This window comes from Eschrichtius robustus, chromosome 11 (genome assembly GCF_028021215.1).
Source record: "Eschrichtius robustus isolate mEscRob2 chromosome 11, mEscRob2.pri, whole genome shotgun sequence".
NCBI classification, from domain to species: domain Eukaryota; kingdom Metazoa; phylum Chordata; class Mammalia; order Artiodactyla; family Eschrichtiidae; genus Eschrichtius; species Eschrichtius robustus.
In genome coordinates, this window is record NC_090834.1 from 84,114,991 (window position 1) to 84,121,293 (window position 6,303).

Sequence of the window (6,303 nt, forward strand, 5' to 3'; positions counted from 1 at the left end):
CAGGGACAATTTCCCCAGGAGAACACACGGCACGCCTCAGGCTGTTGCAATGTCATGCCAGCCTATGCAGCCTCAGGCTCGCCCTGCATTCCAGTTATAATTACAGTACTCCTCCCACCCCTGGCATGAGTGAGCAAGAGCCCCCTAATCAGCTGCTGCTTTAATCCCCTCCTGCTGGGTGGGGAACAGATGCCTGAGGGAGACCTACATGCAGAGGTGGGGCCAAAACCAAAGCTGAACCCCAGGAGCTGTGAGAACAAAGAAGAGAAAGGGAAATTTCTCTATGCAGCCTCAGGAGCAGTGGACTAAGTCCCCACAATCAACTTGATGTACCATGCGTACGTGGAATACCTGAATAGACAACAAATCATCCGAAAGTTGAGGTAGTGCACTTTGGGAGCAACTGTAGAATTGTGGTTTGCTGTCTGCAACTGACTTGTTTCTGATTTTTATGTTTATCTTAGTATAGTTTTTAAAGCTTGTAATCATTGGTGGATTTGTTTATTGGTTTGCCCTCTTCGTTTTTTATTATTATTACTTAAAAAAATTTTATTTTAATAATTTTTTATTTTTTTATTTTAATAATTTAATTTATTTATTTTTTCTTTCTTTTTTTTTCTTCCTTTTCTTCTGAGCCGTGTGGCTGGCAGGGTATTTGTGCTCCATCATGGTGTCAGGCCTGACCCTCTGAGGTGGGAGAACCAAGATCAGGACATTGGATCACCAGAAACCTCCCGGCTCCACGTACTATCAATCGGCAAGGGATCTTCCAGAGATCTCCATCTCAACACTAAGACCCAGTTCCACCCAAAGGCCAGCAAGCTAAAGTGCTGGACGCCCCATGCCAAACAACTAGCAAGACAAGAACACATCCTCATCCATTAGAAGAGAGGCTGCCTAAAATCATACTAAAAGTCCATAGACACCCTAAAACACACCACTGGATGCAGTCCTGCCCAACAGAAAGACAAGAGCCAGCCCCACCGACCAGAACACAGGCACCAGTCCCCTCCACCAGGAAGCTTACACAAGCCACTGAACCAACCTTACCCACTGGGGGCAGACACCAAAAACAACGAAACTGCAGCCTGTGAAAAGGAGACCCTAGACAACAGTAAGTTAAGCAAAATGAGAAGACAGAGAAATATACAGCAGATGAAGCAGAGAGGTAAAAACCCACTTGACCAAACAAATGAAGAGGAAATAGGCAGTCTACCAGAAAAATAATTCAGAGTAATGATAGTAAAGATGATCCAAAATCTAGGAAATAGAATGGAGAAAATAAAAGAAAAGTTTAACAAGGACCTAGAAGAACTAAAGAGGAAACACACAATGATGAACAACACAAGAAATGAAATTTAAAATTCTCTAGAAGGAATCAATAGCAGAATAACTGAGGCAGAAGAAAGGACAAGTGACCTGGAAGATAAAATAGTGGAAATAACTACCACAGAGCAGAACAAAGAAAAAAGAATGAAAAGAATTGAGGACAGTCTCAGAGACCTCTGGGACAACATTAAATGCACCAACATTAGAATTATAGGGGTCCCAGAAGAAGAAAAGAAAAAGGGAATGAGAAAATATTTGAAGAGATTATAGTTGAAAACTTCCCTAATATGGGAAAGGAAATAGTCAATCAAGTCCAGGAATTGCAGAGAGTCCCATACAGGATAAATCCAAGGAGAAGCACACCAAGACACATATTAATCAAACTATCAAAAAATTAAATACAAAGAAAAAATATTAAACGCAGCAAGGGAAAAGCAACAAATAATATACAAGGGAATCCCCATAAGGTTAACAGCTGATCTTCCAGCAGAAATTCTGCCAGCCAGAAGGGAGTGGCAGGACATATTTAAAGTGATGAAAGGGAAAAACCTATAACCAAGATTACTCTACCTAGCAAGGACCTCATTCAGATTCAACAGAGAAAATAAAATCTTTACAGACAATCAAAAGCTAAGAGATTTCAGCAACACCAAACCAGCTTTAAAACAAATGCTAAGGGAACTTCTCTAGGCAAGAAACACAAAAGAAGGAAAAGACCTACAAAAAAAACCCCAAAATAATTAAGAAAATGGTAATAGGAACATACGTATCGATAATTACCTTAAATGTAATTGGATTAAATGCTCCAACCAAAAGACATAGACTGGCTGAATGAATAAAAAAACAGAACCCGTATATATGCTGTCTACAAAAGACCCACGTCAGACCTAAGGACATATACAGACTGAAAGTGAGGGGATGGAAAAAAGATACTCCATACAAACGGAAATCAGAAGAAAGCTGGAGTAGCAATTCTCATATCAGATAAAATAGACTTTAAAATAAAGACTATTATAAGAGACAAAGAGGACAGTACATAATGATCAAGGGATCAATCCAAGAAGAAGATATAACAATTGTAAGTATTTATGCAACCAACATAGGAGCACCTCAATACATAAGGCAAATGCTAACAACCATAAAAGGGGAAATTGACAGTAGCACAATAATAGTAGGGGACTTTAACACCCAACTTTCACCAATGGACAGATCATCCAAAATGAAAATAAATAAGGAAACACGAGATTTAAATGACACATTAAGCAAGATGAACTTAATTGATATTTATAGGTCATTCCATCCAAAAACAACAGAATACACTTTCTTCTCAAGGGCTCATGGAACATTCCTCAGGACAGATCATATCTTGGGTCACAAATCAAGCCTTGGTAAATTTAAGAAAATTGAAATCATATCACGTATCTTTTCCGACCACAACTCTAAGAGACTAGATATCAGTTACAGGAAAGAAAATTGTAAAATATACAAACATGTGGAGGCTAAACATTATGCTACTAAATAACCAAGAGATCACTGAAGAAATCAAAGGGGAAATTAAAAAATATCTAGAAACAAATGACAATGAAAACATGACCACCCCAAACATATGGGATGCAGCAAAAGCTCTTCTAAGAGGGAAGTTTATAGCAACACAATCCTACCTCAGGAAACAAGAAAAATCTCAAGTAAACAACCTAATCTCACACCTAAAGCAATTAGAGAAAGAGGAACAACAACAACAACAAAAAACCTCTGTGTTAGCAGAAGGAAAGAAATCATAAAGATCAGATCAGAAATAAATGAAAAAGAAATGAAGGAAATGATAGCAAAGATCAATAAAACTAAAAGCTGTTTCTTTGAGGAGATAAAAAAAGTTGATAAACCACTAGCCAGGCTAGTCAAGAAAAAACGGTAGGAGACTCAAATCAACAGAATTAGAAATGTAAAAGGAGAAGTAACAACTGACACTGCAGAAATACAAAGGATCATGAGAGATTGCTACAAGCAAATATATGCTAATAAAATGGACAACCTGGAAGAAATGGACAAATTCTTAGAAAAGCACAATCTTCTGAGACTGAACCAGGAAGAAATAGAAAATATAAACAGACCAATCACAAGCACGGAAATTGAAACTGTGATTAAAAATATTCGAACAAACAAAAGCCCATGACCAGATGGCTTCACAGGCAAATTCTATCAAACATTTAGAGAAGAGCTAACACCTATCCTTCTCAAACTCTTTCCAAAATATAGCAGAGGGAGGAACACTCCCAAACTCATTCTGCGAGGCCACCATCACCCTGATACCAAAACCAGACAAAGATATCACAAAAAAAGAAAACTACAGACCAATATCACTGATGAACATAGATGCGAAAATCCTCAACAAAATACTAGCAAACAGAATCCAACAGCCAATTAAAAGGAACATACACCATGATCAAGTGGGATTGATCCCAGTAATGCAAGGATTCTTCAATAAACGCAAATCAATCAATGTGATACACCATTTTAACAAATTGAAAGATAAAAACCATACGATAATCTCAATAGATGCAGAAAAATCTTTTGACAAAATTCAACACTCATTTATGATAAAAAACTCTCCAGAAAGTAGGCATAGAGGGAACTTACCTCAACATAATAAAGGCCATATATGACAAATGCACAGCCAACGTCGTTCTCAATGGTGAAAAACTGAAACCATTTCCTCTAAAATCAGGAAGAAGACAAGGATGCCCACTCTCACCACTATTATTCAACATACTTTTGGAAGTTTTAGCCACAGCAATCAGAGAAGAAAAAGAAATAAAAGGAATTCAAATCAGAAAAGAAGAAGTAAAACTGTCACTGTTTGCAGATGACATGATAACTATACATAGAGAATCCTAAGGATGCCACCAGAAAACTACTAGAGCTAATCAATGAATTTGGTAAAGTAGCAGGATACAAAATTAATGCACAGATATCTCTTTCATTCCTATACACTAATGATGAAAAATCTGAAAGAAAAATTAAGGAAACACTCCCATTTATCATTGCAACAAAAAGAATAAAATACCTAAGGATAAAGCTACCTAAGGAGACAGAAGACGTGTATGCAGGAAACTATAAGACACTGATGAAGGAAATTAAAGATGATACAAACAGATGGAGAGATATACCATGGTCTTGGATTGGAAGATCAACATTGTGAAAATGACTATACTACCCAAAGCAATCTACAGATTCAATGCAATCCCTATTAAACTATCAATGGCATTTTTCACGTAACGAGAACAAAAAACTTTACAATTTGTATGGAAACACAAAAGACCCTGAATAGCTAAAGCAATCTTGAGAAAGGAAAGCAGAGCTGGAGGAATCAGGCTCCCTGGCTTCAGACTATACTACAAAGCTACAGTAATCAAGACAGTATGGTACTTCCACAAAAACAGAAATATAAATCAATGGAACAGGATAGAAAGCCCAGAGATAAAGCCATGCACATATGGTCACCTTATCTTTGATAAAGGATGCAAGAATATACAATGGAGAAAAGACAGCCTCTTCAATAAGTGGTGCTGGGAAAACTGGACGGCTACATGTAAAAGAATGAAATTAGAACACTCCCTAACACCATACACAAAAATAAACTCCAAATGGATGAAAGACTAAAATGTAAGGCCAGACACTATAAAAGTCTTAAGGGAAAACATAAGCAGAACACTCTTTGACATACATCACTGCAAGATCCTTTTTGACCAACCCGCTAAAGAAATGGAAATAAAAACAAAAATAAACAAATGGGACCTAATGAAACTTCAAAGCTTTTGCACAGCAAAGGAAACCATAAACAAGATGAAAAGACAACCCTCAGAATGGGAGAAAATATTTGCAATGAAGCAACTAACAAGAGATTAATCTCTAAAATATACAAGTAGCTCATGCAGCTCTATATCAAAAAAACAAACAACCCAATCCAAAAATGGGCAGAAGACCTAAATAGACATTTCTCCAAAGAAGATATACAGATTGCCAACAAACACATGAAAGGATGCTCAATGACACTAATCATTAGAGAAATGCAAATCAAAACTATGATGAGGTATCACCTCACACCAGTCAGAATGGCCATTATCAAAAAACCTACAAGCAATAAATCCTGGAGAGGGTGTGGAGAAAAGGGTACCCTCTTGCACTGTTGGTGGGAATGTAATCTGATACAAACATTATGGAGAACATTATGGAAGTTCCTTAAAAAACTAAAAATCGAACTACCATATGACCCAGCAATCCCACTACTGGGCATATACCCTGAGAAAACCATAATTCAAAAAGAGTCATGTACCACAATGTTCACTGAAGCACTATTTACAATAGCCAGGACATGGAAGCAACCTAAGTGTCCATCGACAGATGAATGCATAAAGATGATATGGCACGCATGTACAATGGAATATTACTTTGCCATAAAAAGAAAGAGCCACAAAAAGGGCTATTACTTAGCCATAAAAAGAAATGAAATTGAGTTATTTGTAGTGAGGTGGATGGACCCAGAGTCTGTCATACAGAGTGAAGTAAGTCAGAAAGAGAGAAACAAATACCGTATGCTAACACATATATATGGAATCTAAAAAAAAAAAAAGGTTCTGATGAACCTAGGGGCAGGACTGGAATAAAGACGCAGACGTAGGGGGAAGGGCAAGGTTGGATGAAGTGAGAGATTAGTCTTGACATATATGCACTACCAAATGTACAATAGATAGCTAGTGGGAGCAGTTGCATAGCACAGGGAGATCAGCTCGGTGCTTTGTGACCACCTAGTGGGGTGGGATAGGGAGAGTAAGAGGGAGACGTAAGAGGGAGGGGATATGGGGATATATGTATACATACAGCTGATTCACTTTTTTATACAGCAGAAACTAATACAACATTGTAAAGCAATTAATCTCCAATAAAGATGTTAAAAATGTTATTATTATTATTACT